The sequence below is a fragment of the Elephantulus edwardii genome, unplaced genomic scaffold (assembly GCF_000299155.1).
Source record: "Elephantulus edwardii isolate Elephantulus edwardi_28Jun2011 unplaced genomic scaffold, EleEdw1.0 scaffold00073, whole genome shotgun sequence".
Classification (NCBI taxonomy): domain Eukaryota; kingdom Metazoa; phylum Chordata; class Mammalia; order Macroscelidea; family Macroscelididae; genus Elephantulus; species Elephantulus edwardii.
The window spans coordinates 12,002,061-12,017,169 of NW_006399823.1; positions in this window are offsets into that span (position 1 = coordinate 12,002,061).

Consider the following 15,109-nt stretch of genomic DNA (forward strand, 5'->3'; position numbering starts at 1 on the left):
ATGGAATACTATGTTGCATTGGAAAAACAAGGAACTCATGGAATATTACACAAAATGGATGACTCTGGAGGACATTATGCTGAGCGAAATATCTCAGTCACAGAAAGACAAATATGACATAATGCAATTGCTTATGTGCCAGAGAGCTGGACTAGAGATGATAGAAAGAGAATTGATGCCTTTAAGCTGTGGTACTGAAGAAGACTGTTGAATATGGATGGCCAAGAGAACAAACAGGTTTGTCCTAGAAAGGGTGAAGCCAGGCAGCTCCTTGGAAGCATGGATTCTGCAGCTTCATCTGACATACTTTGGGCATGCTGCAAGGAGGGATCGGTCTTCGGAGAGGGACATCATGATTGGAAGGACAGAAGGATGAAGAAAGAGAGGGAGACCATCAATGAGACATATTGATTTAGTGACTGCGGTAATGTGAGTAGGTGTGTTAGAGATAGTAAAATTGGCACAGGATAAAGTAGGTTTTGGGGCTGTTGTACATAGAGTCACTATGAGTTTCAAAGGACTAGATAGCACATAACAACAACAAGAATAAAGACTTTATTACAATTTGCTCATTCACACTCATTTATTTCAATGGAATTGGAACTGACTCCTCATGGACCCTCCAGTGAGTTTTCCAGGACCATAAATCCCATGGACTAAGACTGCCCTATCACTCTCTCATGGAGTCACTGGGGTGTTTGAACTGCCTGACATACATTGCCTTTGGGTTGGCAGCACAACCATTTATGAACCACATAACCATAGCTTCCTTTGATACAATTAGTGAGAAACATGTCCTGAGAGACCTCCAGTGCTGAGGTTGGTGGGAGGTGACTGATTTCTTAAGCTTTATACAGTTACTGAAGTCCAAATCAGATGATGTCTCTCTGCAAACACACTCACCCTCTTCTCATTACCTCTTTCCTCTTCCATCTATCTTTCAGTACCTGATCATTGCCTTCATGAACAAGTGTATTAGCTTTCTAGAAGGAACTCTAGTGATGTGATCCTTAGTGCAAGAAAGATGGGCAATGACCAGGTGGTGAAAGAGTGAATAGAAGAGAAATTTTGCAGAAAATACTGAATACAACTTAGAAATTCATTGGAATCAGAGAAAACAATATGCTCAGAGATTGCCAGATTTTAAGTTTCTTCTTGTTGTACATTACATAGAGTCGAGTATGACCCATAGTGACCCTATGAACAGATTTGAACCCTGTCCTACTCTGTGCCATTCTCACATCTTCTAACACAATAGAGCCACTGCAGCAGTCACTGTGTCTATCTGGTTGAAGGTCTTCTCTTTTGCTGACTCACTGCCTTTCAAAGCATGGTGTTTCTATCCAAGGAATAGCCTCTCCTAGCAACAGGCCTGAAGTTTGTGAGACAAAGCCTTATCATCCTTGCCTCCAAAGGGCACTCTGGCTGCACTCTCTTCAAGATATATTTGTTTATACTTTTGGCAGTCCATGGGACACTCAGTGCTCTTCTCCAACACTACAGTGCAAAAGCATCGATTCTTTTTCTGTCATCCTTATTCACTGTCCAGCTCTCAGATGCATACCAAGTGATCAGAAAGACCATGGCCTGAATCAGATGCACCTTAGTCCTCAAACTGAAATCACTGTTGCTGTTGTTGTTGTTATTGTTGTTGTTGTTAAGTGCTGTCAAGTCCAGTACAACTCATAGTGACCCTACAAAGATCTGAACCTTGTTCTATAACTATCATCATTTTCCCTTGCGTTCATAGAGTTTTCAAAGCCTTTTTACTTAAAAAGTGGATGCCAATCCTGCTTCCAAGTCTGTCTCAATCTGGGAGCTCCACCAGGCATTCTATGCCATGGGTAACCATTATTGCATTTGATACTCCTGTGGTGCAGCTTTCTGTATCACAACAGCCCCAAATTAGTTCAGTTAAACAAACTGAGAGACAAGTGCTGCACCTCTTCGGACAATGTGCTCCCCAAACACAACACCAAAAAAGCAAAACAACTTACCCCTCAGAATCCAATTGCTTCACATAGGAGCCTTCAAACTGGAGATTTTATCAGAACTCAACTGACTTTTTGTTTGTTTTGTTTGGTTTTTTATTTTACTTTTTATTATTATTATTAATTTTAATGAAAATTTAGAGACTTTGGATTTCCATTCATTCATTGTTGCACTTTTCTCCCTGCCAGCCCCTCCCCCTTCAGTACACTCTTCTTTTTGAAAAGTAAAAGAAAAATTCTTTCATTGTTTTACAATCCCTCCCCTCAACCAACTTTTAAATACAAAGGCCTGCTTTTGTTGGGTGCAGTGCTTGGAATACATCCACACAATTGACTCAGCTGACTGTAGTTTAGGTCTTGTGTATCTTCCTTAAGTTTCTTTGGAGTTGATCTATCCTTTGGGAACAGTTGTGTGTTAAAATCTCCCAGCACTGTTGTGATACAGTGTAATTCTTTCTTCAATTTTTTTAACAGTTGTTTTATGTATTTAGAAGGTCTATCATTCAATGCATAGATGTTGACCAATGTTATGTCCTCTTGCCTCCTATGCCTTTAATAATGAGATAGTGCCCTTCTTATATCTTTTATGAGGATTTTCATTCTGAAGTCTATTTTATCAGAGATTAGTATTGCCACTCCTGCTTTTTCAGTGGATGCAATTTATTTGGTATATTTTTTTTCCAGCCTTTGATTTTTAGTCTATCTCTCTCTTCATTTATTAGATGTGTCTCTTGTAGACTACATATTCATGGACTTCCACTTTCTTCTCAAGTGCCCATGGTTCATTCTTCAGAATTGATCATATATTATAGCATAGCACAAAGCAAGACTCAACTTCAAAAACATTGAAATAATAAAAACTATCTTCTCAGACCACAAAAAATTAGAAATTAACCACAAGAGAATAAAGTCACCAAGGTAGAAGCTAAATAATACCCTGCTAGAACAAGATTGGATTAAAGCAGAAATAAAAAATGAAATAAAAAAAAACCCTACTTCAAAACAAATGATGATGACTATATAATACACTAAAACCTCTAGGATGTAGCTAAGGCAAACCTCAGGAGTAGTTCACAACAATAAGCAAACACATTTTAAAAAAATGGAGAAAGAAGCAAAGTTCATGATCTAACTCAACACGTTCATCAAATAGAAAAAGAACATTAACTCAAGAGCCTCTAAAAGAAAGGAAATATAAGAACAAAAGCTGAAATAAATGAGATAGAAAACAGTAAAATAAGTGAAACCATGAATAAGACCAGGAGCTGGTGTTTCAAAAGGATCAATAAGATGACAAACTGTTGGCAAACTTAACAAAAGAAAAAAGGAGAAAACACAAATACCTTGATTAAGGAATGATTGAGGTGACATCACAAAAGAACCAGAAGAAATTAAATCTATAATATTATGAAAATCTATACTCTGATAAATTTGAAATCTTAGAGGAAATGGACAAATTCTTTGAAACTCATGCCCTACCAAAATTGACACGGTCAGATGTAGACCACTTGAACAGACCTATCACAAAAGAAGAAACCAAAAAGATCATAAGACTTCACCACAAAAGAAAAAAAAAAGTCCTGGATGAGATGGATTTACAGCTGAATTCTACCAAACATTCAGAGATTTATCACTAATTCTACTTAAGTTATTTCAAAAAAATAGAAAACGAAGGTACACTCCCACAAACAGTCTATGAAGCAAGCATAACCCTAATACCAAAACCAGGCAAAAATATCACCAAGAAAGAAAACTAAAGAGCTATATCTCTCATCAACAAAGATGCAAAAATCCTAGCCAACAAAATCCAAAAGCACATCAAAAAACAATTTATCCTGACAAAGTGGGTTTCATTAACAGGTATGCAAGGATGGTTCAACACAAGTAAAACTATCAATGTAATTCACCACATTGACAAAACTTAATAAGAACCATATAATGATAGAATTAATGCAGAAAAGGCATTTGACAAAATCCAACACCCCTTCAGACACCCCTTAAAGACACTCAGCAAAATTGGAATAGAAGGGAATTTCCTCAACATAGTGAAAAGTATATATGCAAAACCAAGAGCCAATATCATTCTCAATGGAGAAAGGCTAAAAGCATTTTCTTAGCAAACAACCAGACAAGGATGCCCACTGTCACCACTTGTATTCAATATTGTATTGGAATTACTTGCTAGGGCAATATGCAAAGAGAAGGAAATAAAAGTAATCCAGATTAGCAAAGAGATCGTTAAAGTGTCGCTATATGCAGAAAATATTATAGTATATGCAGAAAACCTTAAGGACTCAACAAATAAACTGCTAGAGCTAGTAGACCAATTTAGTAGAGTGGCAGGAACAATATCCCAAAGTCAGTGGGATTCCTTTATAGCCACAAAGAGAGCCCAGAGAAGGAAAAGCAAGAAAGTAAGACCATTTAAAATAGCCAACCACAAATTGAGACACTTGGGAGTGACCCTAACTTGAGATACAAAAGACCCATATAAAGAAAATTACAGAACTTTTCTGTAAGACACAATAAAAGACCAAAAGAAATGGAAATATATATTCAGCACCCAGGATATAAGACAGCCAGTGAGAGGTTGTAGACAAGACCTTATGTTGTATGAGAGTACTGGGGCTGCAATGCCATAAGGATTTAATCATGAGAAATGGACAGCATTACAAGGACTTCTGAATTTTGTTCATACAGTCCCCCTGAAACAAATGTAAAGCATGCTTTGCTGAGTTTTCATCTCTTTGTTATATTAACTGCATTAATGTATATTTTGGTCTTCACTGGTATTTGGTATAATAATTTTATGTTAAAAAATGTCATTTCAAAGGCAAAAAAAATAAAAAATAAAAAAGGGGAAATGTGCCCTGCTCATGGATAGGAAGACTCAATATTGTGAAAATGACAATCCTACCAAAAGCAATCTACATGTTCAATGCAATCCCAGTGCAGATACCATATTCATTTTTCAAAGAGATTGAAAGGGAAATTGTTACATTTATTTGGAGAAGCAAAAGACTGCAAATAAGAAACCAGCATGGCAATAGTAAAATAAGAGGCACATAGACCAATGGAATAGAATTGAGAACTTGAAAATTTACCCAGCTAACTGTAGTCAACTGATATTTGACAAAGAAATAAAGCCTATCAGTATGTCAACCTTTTGTTGATTTGGTGCTGGCAAAACTGGACTGCTACCTGCAGAAAGCTGTAAGAGAGTCCCCATCTCACACCATAAACAAAAATCAACTTAAGGTGGATCAGGGACCTGGGAATAAAGTCCAAAACCGTAAAGTCCATAAAAGACAAACTGGGATCAAGCTTAGAAGGCCTAGTCTATGGTATAAAGGGGTTGCCAAATACAGCCAGAAATGTACATTCTGAAAAGGATAAAACTGATGAATGGGACCTTCTAAAGATTAAATCTCTGTGCTCATCAAAAACTTTGTCCAGCAGGGTGAAAAGAAAACCTACTTCCTGGGAACAAACATTTGCTAATATCATCCCAGACAAGGGTCTCATAACGAAAGTTTACAGACTACTCCTATATTCTGGGCCTCCAGGAAAAAAAAAAAGACTGATAATTCAATTACAAAATGGACAAGAGACATGGAAAGACTTTTCACAGAGGACATTCAGAGGGTCAACAGACACCTGAAGAAATGCTCAAAATCATTGACAATAAGAGATGCAAATCAGAACCACAATGACATACCATCTTAACCCACTTGTTGTTGTTGTTGTTGCTGCTGGTTGTCATCGAGTTGAGCACAACTCATAGTGACCCTCTGATCAAAGGGTCTGGAGCCTTTTTATTGTTATTTAGCAAAGTTCATGGTTTCCAGAGGCATGTTGTTTAGGAAGTGGATGCCACTCCTGCTTCAAAACCTGTCTTAAACAGGAATCTCCACCAAACACTATCCACCATCAGTAATTGTTATGACATTTGACACCCCAATGGCACAAGGTTTAGCATCACAGCAACCCCAGGTTACCTCAGTACAGCATATTGACAGAAGAGTGCTGTACCACTTAGAAGAATATTCCCCCAAAATATAATTACTGACTTTTAAATACAAAGGTCCTCCCCAAGGTCTTGTCGACTCAAAACAAGAGTCTTAAATAATAAAATAACCAATATAGTATGTTTTTGTTATTATATGCTGTTGAATCATCTGCGTCATATAGCAACCCTACGTACAGCAGCCCTGACCCTGCCCTGTCCTGAGCCAGTCTCACTAATTCCTACATATCAACCCCCATTGCCCCAGATACTCTATCAATCCATCTCATCTAGGGTGTTCCTCTCCTGTGCTGTCCCTCCACCCTTCCAAGCATGATGTCCTTCTCAAAGAACCAGTCTCTCCAGGTCATGTGTCCAAAGTATGTGAGAAGGATCTTCAAAATCCTAGCCTCCAAGGAAAGAATTGGTTTCACCCTCTCCAAGGCAGACCTATTTGTTTCCTGGGCAGTCCATGTTATGTTCAATATTTCTCCAGCACCACAACTCAAAGGCATCTATTCTTCTGTCACCCTTAGTCATTTTCCAACTCTCTGAAGGATAACAAGTGATTGAGAAGACCATGATCTGGATTAGGCATACCTCGTTGCTTTTCAGCACTCTGGAGAGGTCCCCGACAGCCGATTTTCCCAGTGCAATTTATCTTTTGACCTTCTGAGTGCTGGTGCCAAGAGTGTTGATTGTGGAGCCAAGTAAGCTGTAATTGCTAACAATCTCAATCTCTTCTCCATCTATCATGGTGCTGCCAGTTGACCTAGTGGGGAGAAACTTTGTCTTCTTGATGTTAAGCTTCAATCCATATTGAAGACTACAGTTCTTGACCTTCTGCAGCAAGCATTTCAAGTCTTCTTCAGTTTCAGGAAACAAGGTGGTGTTATCTGTCTATGGTAGGTTGTTAGTCTTCCTCCAGTCTTACCCCCGTAGCAGTGGCAAAGTTTATCAGGGCAGCAAGTAATAAATGTTGGACAGGATGTGACAAGATAGCAACTCTTACACATTGTTAGTGTGACTGTAAAACGGTACAACCACTCTGGAAGGCAGTTTGGCATTTCGTCAAAAAAGCCGAACATAGAAATTCCATATGACCCAGCTTTCCACTGCTTGGATTATACTCCAAGAAAATGAGAACAGAGACACAAATGGAGATTTGTATTCCAATGTTTATAGCAACTTTATTCACCAGAGCAAGAACAAGGAAATAGCCCAAATGTCCAGCCACAATGGAATGGATTGGAAAATTATGGTACATTCACACAGTGGAATACTAGACAGCATGCAGAGGCAATGATTTTGTAAATTACTACCTAACATGGGAGGGACTGGAGAGCATTATACTAAGTGAACTAACTTGGTCTCATAAAGACAAATAATGTATAAGACCACTATTGCAAAATAAGAAGGATCCGAGGTGGAGGCATGGGGTGAGTCTTAATTATAGGGTCACACAATTTGATGGGTGGAAGGAGGCATGGGTAAAGGAAAGGGGAAAGATTGGTGTGAAAAACAATGACTGCAGACTTTTGCAGTGCAGTACATCTCCTGGTTTTCTCACTGCTGGTACCAAAAGTGTTAATTATTGATCCAAAGTAAGATGAAATTGTTGACAGTTTCAATCTTTTCTCCATTGATCATGATGTTACCTATTGATCCAGTGATAATAATTTTTGTTTTCTAGATGTTGAGGTGCAATCCATACTGAAGGCTATATTCTGTGACCTTCTGCAACATGTACTTCAAGTTCTCCTCCTCTCTTGCAGCAAACAAGGCTCTGTCATCTGCATAACACAGGTTATTGATGAGTCTTCCTCTGATCTTGATGTCACGTTCTTCTTCATAGAGTCCAGCTTCTAGAATATTTTGCTCAGTGTGCAGACTGAATAGGTATGGAGAAATAATTCAACCACTCCTTTCTTCATTTTAAGCCATGTAGTGTTCCTTTGTTCTGTTCACACAGCAGCCTCTTAGTCTAGGTATAGGTTTCACATGAGTGCAATTAAGTGCTCTGGGGTTCCCATTCTTCCCAATGTTAGCCATAACTTGTTGTGATCCACACAAATATCTTTGCATAGGCAATAAAGCATAAATAGACATTTTTCTTATATTCACTACTGTCAGCCAAGATTCAGCTGACATCAGCAATGATGTCCCTGGTGCCATGACTTCTTTTAAATCCTTCTTGAGTTTCTGGCAGTTCCCTGTCTATTTACTGTTCTAACAATTTTTGAATGATCTTCAGCAGTATTTTACTTGCATGTAATATTAATAATATTGCTTAATAGCTTCCATTTTCTATCAGATCACCTCTCATGGGAATGGGAACAAATATGTACCTCTTCCAATTCATTAGTCATACTGTCATCCTCCAAATTTCCTGGCACAGACTGGTAAGTATATCCAGGGCTGCTCCTGTTAATGAAAACAAGTCAATTAGTATCACATCGATTCCTGAGGCCTTTTTTTTTGCCAGTGCCTTCAGTGCAACTTCAGCTTCTTCCTTTATTACCATTACTTGCTCATATGGTACTTCCTGAAATTTTTCAATGTCAGTTAATTCTTTTTGATACAGTGTATTGACTCAGTGTATTGCCTTCATCTTCTTTTGATGCTTCCTGGATCATTCAGTATGCTGCCCATAGTATCTTTTAGTATTGTAACTTGAGGCTTAAATTTGTTTTTCTCTTCTTTCAGCTTGAGAAATGCAGAGCCAGTTCCTCCCTTTTTATTCTCCAATTCCAGCTTTCTGCACATTCCATTATAATCCTTTGATTTGTCTTCTTGAGCTCCTGTATGAAATCTGTTCAACTGTTTTACTTCAGCATCTTTTCTCTTTGTTTTGGTTTCTCAATGCTCAAGTGCAATTATCAAAGTCTCTTCTGACACCCACTTCATTTTTTTTCTCCTCTGTGTTTGTAATGACTTTTTGTTCTCATGATGGATGATATCCTTGATGTCATCTCATCTGGTCTTCGATCACTGGTGTTCAGTGCTCCAAACCTCTTCTTAAGATGATTTTGAAATTCAGGTGGAATAGACTCAAGACCATATTTTTGTTCACTGGGACTTGTTTTAATTTTCTTTGTCCTCAATTTGAACTTGCATATAAGTAATTGATGGTCTTACCCACAGTCTGCCCCAATCTAGTTTTGAATGCTGCTACTTAGCTTCTCCAAAAATTTCTTCCACATCTGTAGTCAATCTGATTACTATGCAGTCCATCAAGTGAGGTTCATGTGTAGAGTCACTTTTTATGTTCTTTTTAATAAGGTATTTACAATGAATAAATCATTGAACATACAAAATTTGATCATCCTATTTGCAGACTTGTTTCTATCACCTAGTCCATATTTTCTGACTACTGTTCCTTCTTCATTGTTTCCAACTCTTGCATTCCAGTCACCATTCATACATCTTGACTGCATATTTGGTCAATTTCAGACTGTAAGATTTGGTAAAGATTTTCACTTTCTCCTCATTGGCTTTACCTGTAGGAGTGTACACTTGAATAATAGCCATATTAAGAGGTCTTATAGATAATATCCTATCACTCGCAACATTGTACTTCAGGACAAAATATGAAATTGACTATGGATGCAACACTATTCCTCTTCTGTTTTAGTTACTTCTTGTTGTTGTTGTTGTGTACCGTTGAGTCAAAACTGACCCATAGCTCACTCTCCACTGGTTTTTAGAGGTAGTTCTTCCATGAAACAGCTGCTGGACTTGAACCATGTGCTTTAGGGATTTGCTGGATCTGAACCACGTACTTTAGGGATTTCCATGATGCTTCCAGAACTCCCCGTTTTAGTTACTAGGCAAATAAAAATGGTAGTTTCATGAATACAAATAGCAGTCATGAGAGAGAAAAAAAATCAGTTTTATCTTACACACTTACATAGCTGAGGAGACAATAACACATCTCAACTGAAATAGCCACACACACACACACACACACACACAAATCAAAAGACCACAACAAATTACAACTGTAAATAAGAGATGGGGGCAGGGGGAAGGGTACAACAATGGATGAATGGAATTCCAAAATCCCTGTAGATGTTCATTGAAATGAAAAATAAATAAATAAATTTTTTTTAAAAGCAAGAAAAGAAAAACACACTATAAACTTTATACATTAATTTTTTTAAAAAGAGATGGAAATGAAGATATGATGCAATCAACTTTTGTGTCCCAAAGGTGATGAGGACCTGGGAGTTGGAGGAGATGCCTCCCATGAGGTAAGGTCTTCTTTAGGGCACAAGGGCAGAAGCCGAGAAGGGGCTGTGCTTTAGAGAGATGGAAAGAAAGCCAGGATAAGGCAGGCGTGAAATAAAAGAGCAGGCAATTTGGTAAAGGAAAAGTAACCACCCCCATCTGGCCCCATAAGGAGGACAAGGGTGAGACCTGAAGCAAACTATGACTTCACATGACCTTCTCCTCAGAGCAAGGCCAGCCTCACTCTGCTTGGCCCTCATAGGAAGGAAGCCATTCCAGGCAGGGTTTGAAGAGATAAGTGTAGTACCCATCAACAAAATAGTCTCTTTCAGTACAGTTCATGTAATCATTTATTGAGAACCCATGGGCATGTAACTCTTTTTAAAAGGATCCTCTTTTAAAGGGTAACTGTGAGAGTTCTAAGCAGCTGCAAATATCCTAAGTATTAAAATTGTTTTCCACACTGTAACCTTCAGAAGTTTAAGACATCATTTTCAAAGGTAGGGAAGTGGGGGGAAAGCCTACTGTGTGTATAAATTTTACATGTTTAAAACAGTTTAAAGGATCATAAAATGGATTCTGTGCTTCAGCAGCATGAACACCACCCCAAAATAACCCACATATTTACAAGTCCAGACTCACTAATTTATAAGTCTGAGAAGGTAGAAATCATTTTAATATACATCAGGAAAAGCTAACTCAAAGTCCCCCTCCTTCTCATTCCTGATTTAATCTTTTCCTATATTCCTTTTCCAGGAAAGTGGTGGAAAGAAGTTGAAATTGTCAGCATTTGATTGATGAAAGTCTGAAAGTCACTCTCCCGGCTTAACCAGTAAGTTGATTCGAACAGTTCCTCTGTTAATACAGTAAAACACATGTTAAAGATTACAAATTGTTTAACAAGTTATGACAGACAAGTCCCCTGGTGATCTTGAAATTTCTGAGAAGCAGATGGAAAAGGTACAATCTTAGAGATCCCCTTTCCTATCTGCATGAAGCTGCAAAGGTCTAAAGTAGGTATTAGTGCAAATAGGGCCACTGTCAGACAATAAAGAGACACAATTGCCTCCGTTAGCACAACAATTAATTTTGTTTGCAGAAGACCAGGCAATCTATTTGTTACCAGGAACGTGCTAATTATTCTTGCTAATTACATGCAAAACATTCATTATCACCTATAAGTGGAGCCAGACCCCTCAGGTTTCAGTGACAAATTAATTACTGTGTTTTCCTTCTGAATGTACTTCCAGTTTCTGGTATTAGCTGAAAAATAGTGTTAGGCTACCCATTTGTCTCTCTGAACCACTCATTAAAATGAAAAGTAGACATGCAGAGCTCTGTTTTCCCTCTCTGTTCCATTAGGATGGCGATTCCTGATGGTCTCTAAATCCAGTCACTTATTTGCAAATCCCAGGGTGTCTTGAGCACACACACACCTGAGTTGCCTTGTGACCCCTTTGCATATTTATACCACTAGCCACTCACTGGACCTTCAGAGAAGAAGACAAACTGTGCCTATACCCATAAAGGAAATATCTAGTACATACATCCTCTTTGTTTGTCAGGAAATCTGGTGGATTTCTGGATAAGAGGTGGTATTCCCAAGTCAGGAACAAATGGTGTGAATCCACTGGCTGCTCCATTGGAGAAAGCTGGGTAATCGCTATCTGTGGGATGTTTAGCCTCTGAAAACCCACTGGAGGGTCACGTATGAGTCTGTTCTGATTACAGTGCAAAGAGGGGTAGTAGTATCAGCTATGGTTATGCAAAAAATGCAGGCAATATGTTTAATTCTGATCCAGATCTGAGAGAACTGCTATATTGTTCCTTCTCCCACCTTCCACCATTGTGAAATCTAATTGATTTAAAACCAAAGCCTGCCTTGCCAACTTACCTGTTTGGTCTCTGCACATTTGGAAGAATGCCAACAGCAAAGATGCTTACACTTTTATTCAAAATTAAGATTACACTGGAAATACTAGGATCTGCATATATGTCATTAATATTCCCTGAGAAGAGCAGTGATGGCTCAGTGGTAGCTCATATCAGAGACCTGGTTCAAATCTCAGTCAATGCACTTCACACACAGATACCACCCCTCTGACTGGAGGGGAGACTAGTGTTGATATGATGCAGAATGGGTTTCTGTGGAGCTTCCAGGAGAAGATTCATTTAAAAGAAAGACTTGGAGATCAACTTTTGAAAAAATACAGTCAGGGAAAAATCATATGGAATACAATGATCCAATGCAAAATTTACTATGGGGATGGTACAGGGCCAGGCTGCCTTACTCATTCAGTTGTGCACACGTTTGCCGTGAAAGTCAGCCTGTATCTTGCTACCACATTCTTCTCTCACTTCGCACAACTACCCTTCTGGCCATACATGACACTGTGAACTTACATTCTTCTCAACATTCAGCAAACTAGCTAATGCTCTTAGCACTTCTTAGCTTTACAGATTCTATTTTATCAATCTAGCACTATACTCTTAACAGCTGCCTTAGATTTGCTCCCCAGAATGCCAGCCAAGTGAAGGTTCATTGCAGTGTAAATTAATTACTTAATGTGGTCTTCTAGCCCAGGACTTTATAACCAACTCCTCGCCCCTCATGTGACGTGGTTGTTGTTCTACACCATCAAGTTTTAACTGATTCATAGATGACTCTCCAGCAGGTTTTCAGAGGCTGTAAATGCACATGAGGAGCTTGTCCATCTTTCTCCCATGAGCAGCTGATGGATTTGAACCATCTGCATTTGGGTTGGCAGTGTAAATCCTTATCCACTAGCCACCAGCTTTGCAAAGCACTATGCAAATGTGAGGTGTTTGTGGCCAACTGAGGGAATTAGAGAGTTTGCTAATAATACAATGTTCACAGTACCTTTGGGGGGTTGTGATCATGCAAAAAAATTACATGTAAAATTCTAAAGTAAGGATTAACTAATTAATGAGGGAGAAGGATGGGCACTCTCCTCCCGTGTGATTAATTGCCTCTGAAAACCTGCTGGAGAGTCAGCTATGGGTAGGTTCTGACTCTGTGGTACATCATAACAATGATGTAAGGATTAGTCAATGTTGCCATCCTGCTAGGCTTAAAAGAAGTCATCCCTGAAACCAGATCCTGGGTTGATTGAGGAATTGTATTTTAGAACTTGGCTAAAACCTGGGCTTGTTTAGGTGGTATTCATTGCCTCCCTTACTATCCATCTTCCTTCCCTAAAAAACTCCATTGTTTATACACTAAAAAAAAAAAGTCATCACAGAGGCAGAATACTAGAATCATCATGAAAGGAGGAAGGTGCGTGCAACATGCCATTTGAATCTGCACCTCATGTAAGGAAACATCCATGGTCCAAGAGACAGACAGCTATGACATCAAAGAAATGGTGTGAGATGGTGAGAAGGTGGAGATTGATGGAAGGTAGAGCTGTGAGCTCCTATCCCACAGGACAAGAAAGGGAGGGCCTTTGTGGCACAAAGTTTCCTGGAGGAGCAGGCGCCTTCAGGAATTTGTTGGGAAATTAAGTTTACCAAACCAAGGACCTTTGGGCCAAGGTTACTGGTGAAGTGGGTGCTCACTTAAGAGAGCAGAGTTAAACAAACTCTATAAAACTTGCTCAAACAGCTGGGCCATAAGGCAGAGGCCAAAGAGAAAGAGAGAGGGGACTGTTTGGGCATGGTTGAGAGGAGGACATCCTGGTTGAAGAAATGTACCCTACATTGTTCCTGATCTTGAACTGTACCTTGTTATTTCTTGAATCTTGAATCTGATCTGTGAGTTCAGTGTGGCCAATGTAACAAATTATTAAATGCAATAGAGAAGTAATTTCTATGGGAGGGAGGACTGGCTAAATTTAGAAGGAAAGCTTTAGAATGTGACCACATAGGAATCAGTTTTGTAAAGCTGGTGTTGTTAATCCTTATTCTCTCTACTTTTTAAGTCAGAGGAAGTCAGACATTGCTGTCCTCCCCATTTTCACACTCACAGAATGAAAAACAAAACAATCTCTATATCCTTAGCTTGTGATTTTTTCATATACTCTATTTTGCTTTCAGGTTAGCTCTCACTCACTCCTCAACCTGCCATTTAAACTCTCTTGAAAGTCTTAAAATAGAGATAATTTCAGGAGAAGTCTTTACCTGAGTGGGAAATGGGAAAAAGCAGCTGGGGTCCCCTGAAGCTATCTAAAACTCCACCATGGCCACTGTTGCACTGCTCCCAGGAAAGTTGCTCTCTCCTTGAGCCTCCAGTGCATCTGCCTCATTCCAGAGTGTGCTTTAGACACAAGAGAACCTTGCTGCCTTTTGATTAAAATCATGCTCATTAATGTAAGTGCTGCTATAGCAGAAAGGCCGCAAGTGGATGGCTTTAAAAGTCCAAATTCCCAAAAGCTCTTAGGGGAAGGTTTGCTCTATCACCTCTGGAGGAAAGTTCCTATTTCCAATCAGCTATTTTACTGATTCCTTGGAGATGTCAAGATGGCTTGGCAAGAATCTTCACTCTCTTCTGCTTCTTTCTGTTACTTGGTTAGTCTCTTTTATATTTTAAAAAAAGATTGATTTAAGACTTGATGGAACAACAACCCAATCTCACTAACATAACGAAGACATTCACTTGTTAGCACTAGGCTACCAGTTAAGCACAGAGTTTAGAATTTACAATACATATTTTGAGGGCACAAAACAGTGTCCATAAACCAACTCAAGGTGGATCATGGACTTAGGACTAAAACCAAGGACTATAAACTTCATTCAAGAAAAGCTTGGAAGAACTCTAGTAGTCCTAATCCACAACATAAAGAGTCTTCCAAGTATTCTGAAAAATTTACAACCAGGAGAAGATAAAATAAATGAATGGGACCTTCTAAGAATCAAATCCCTA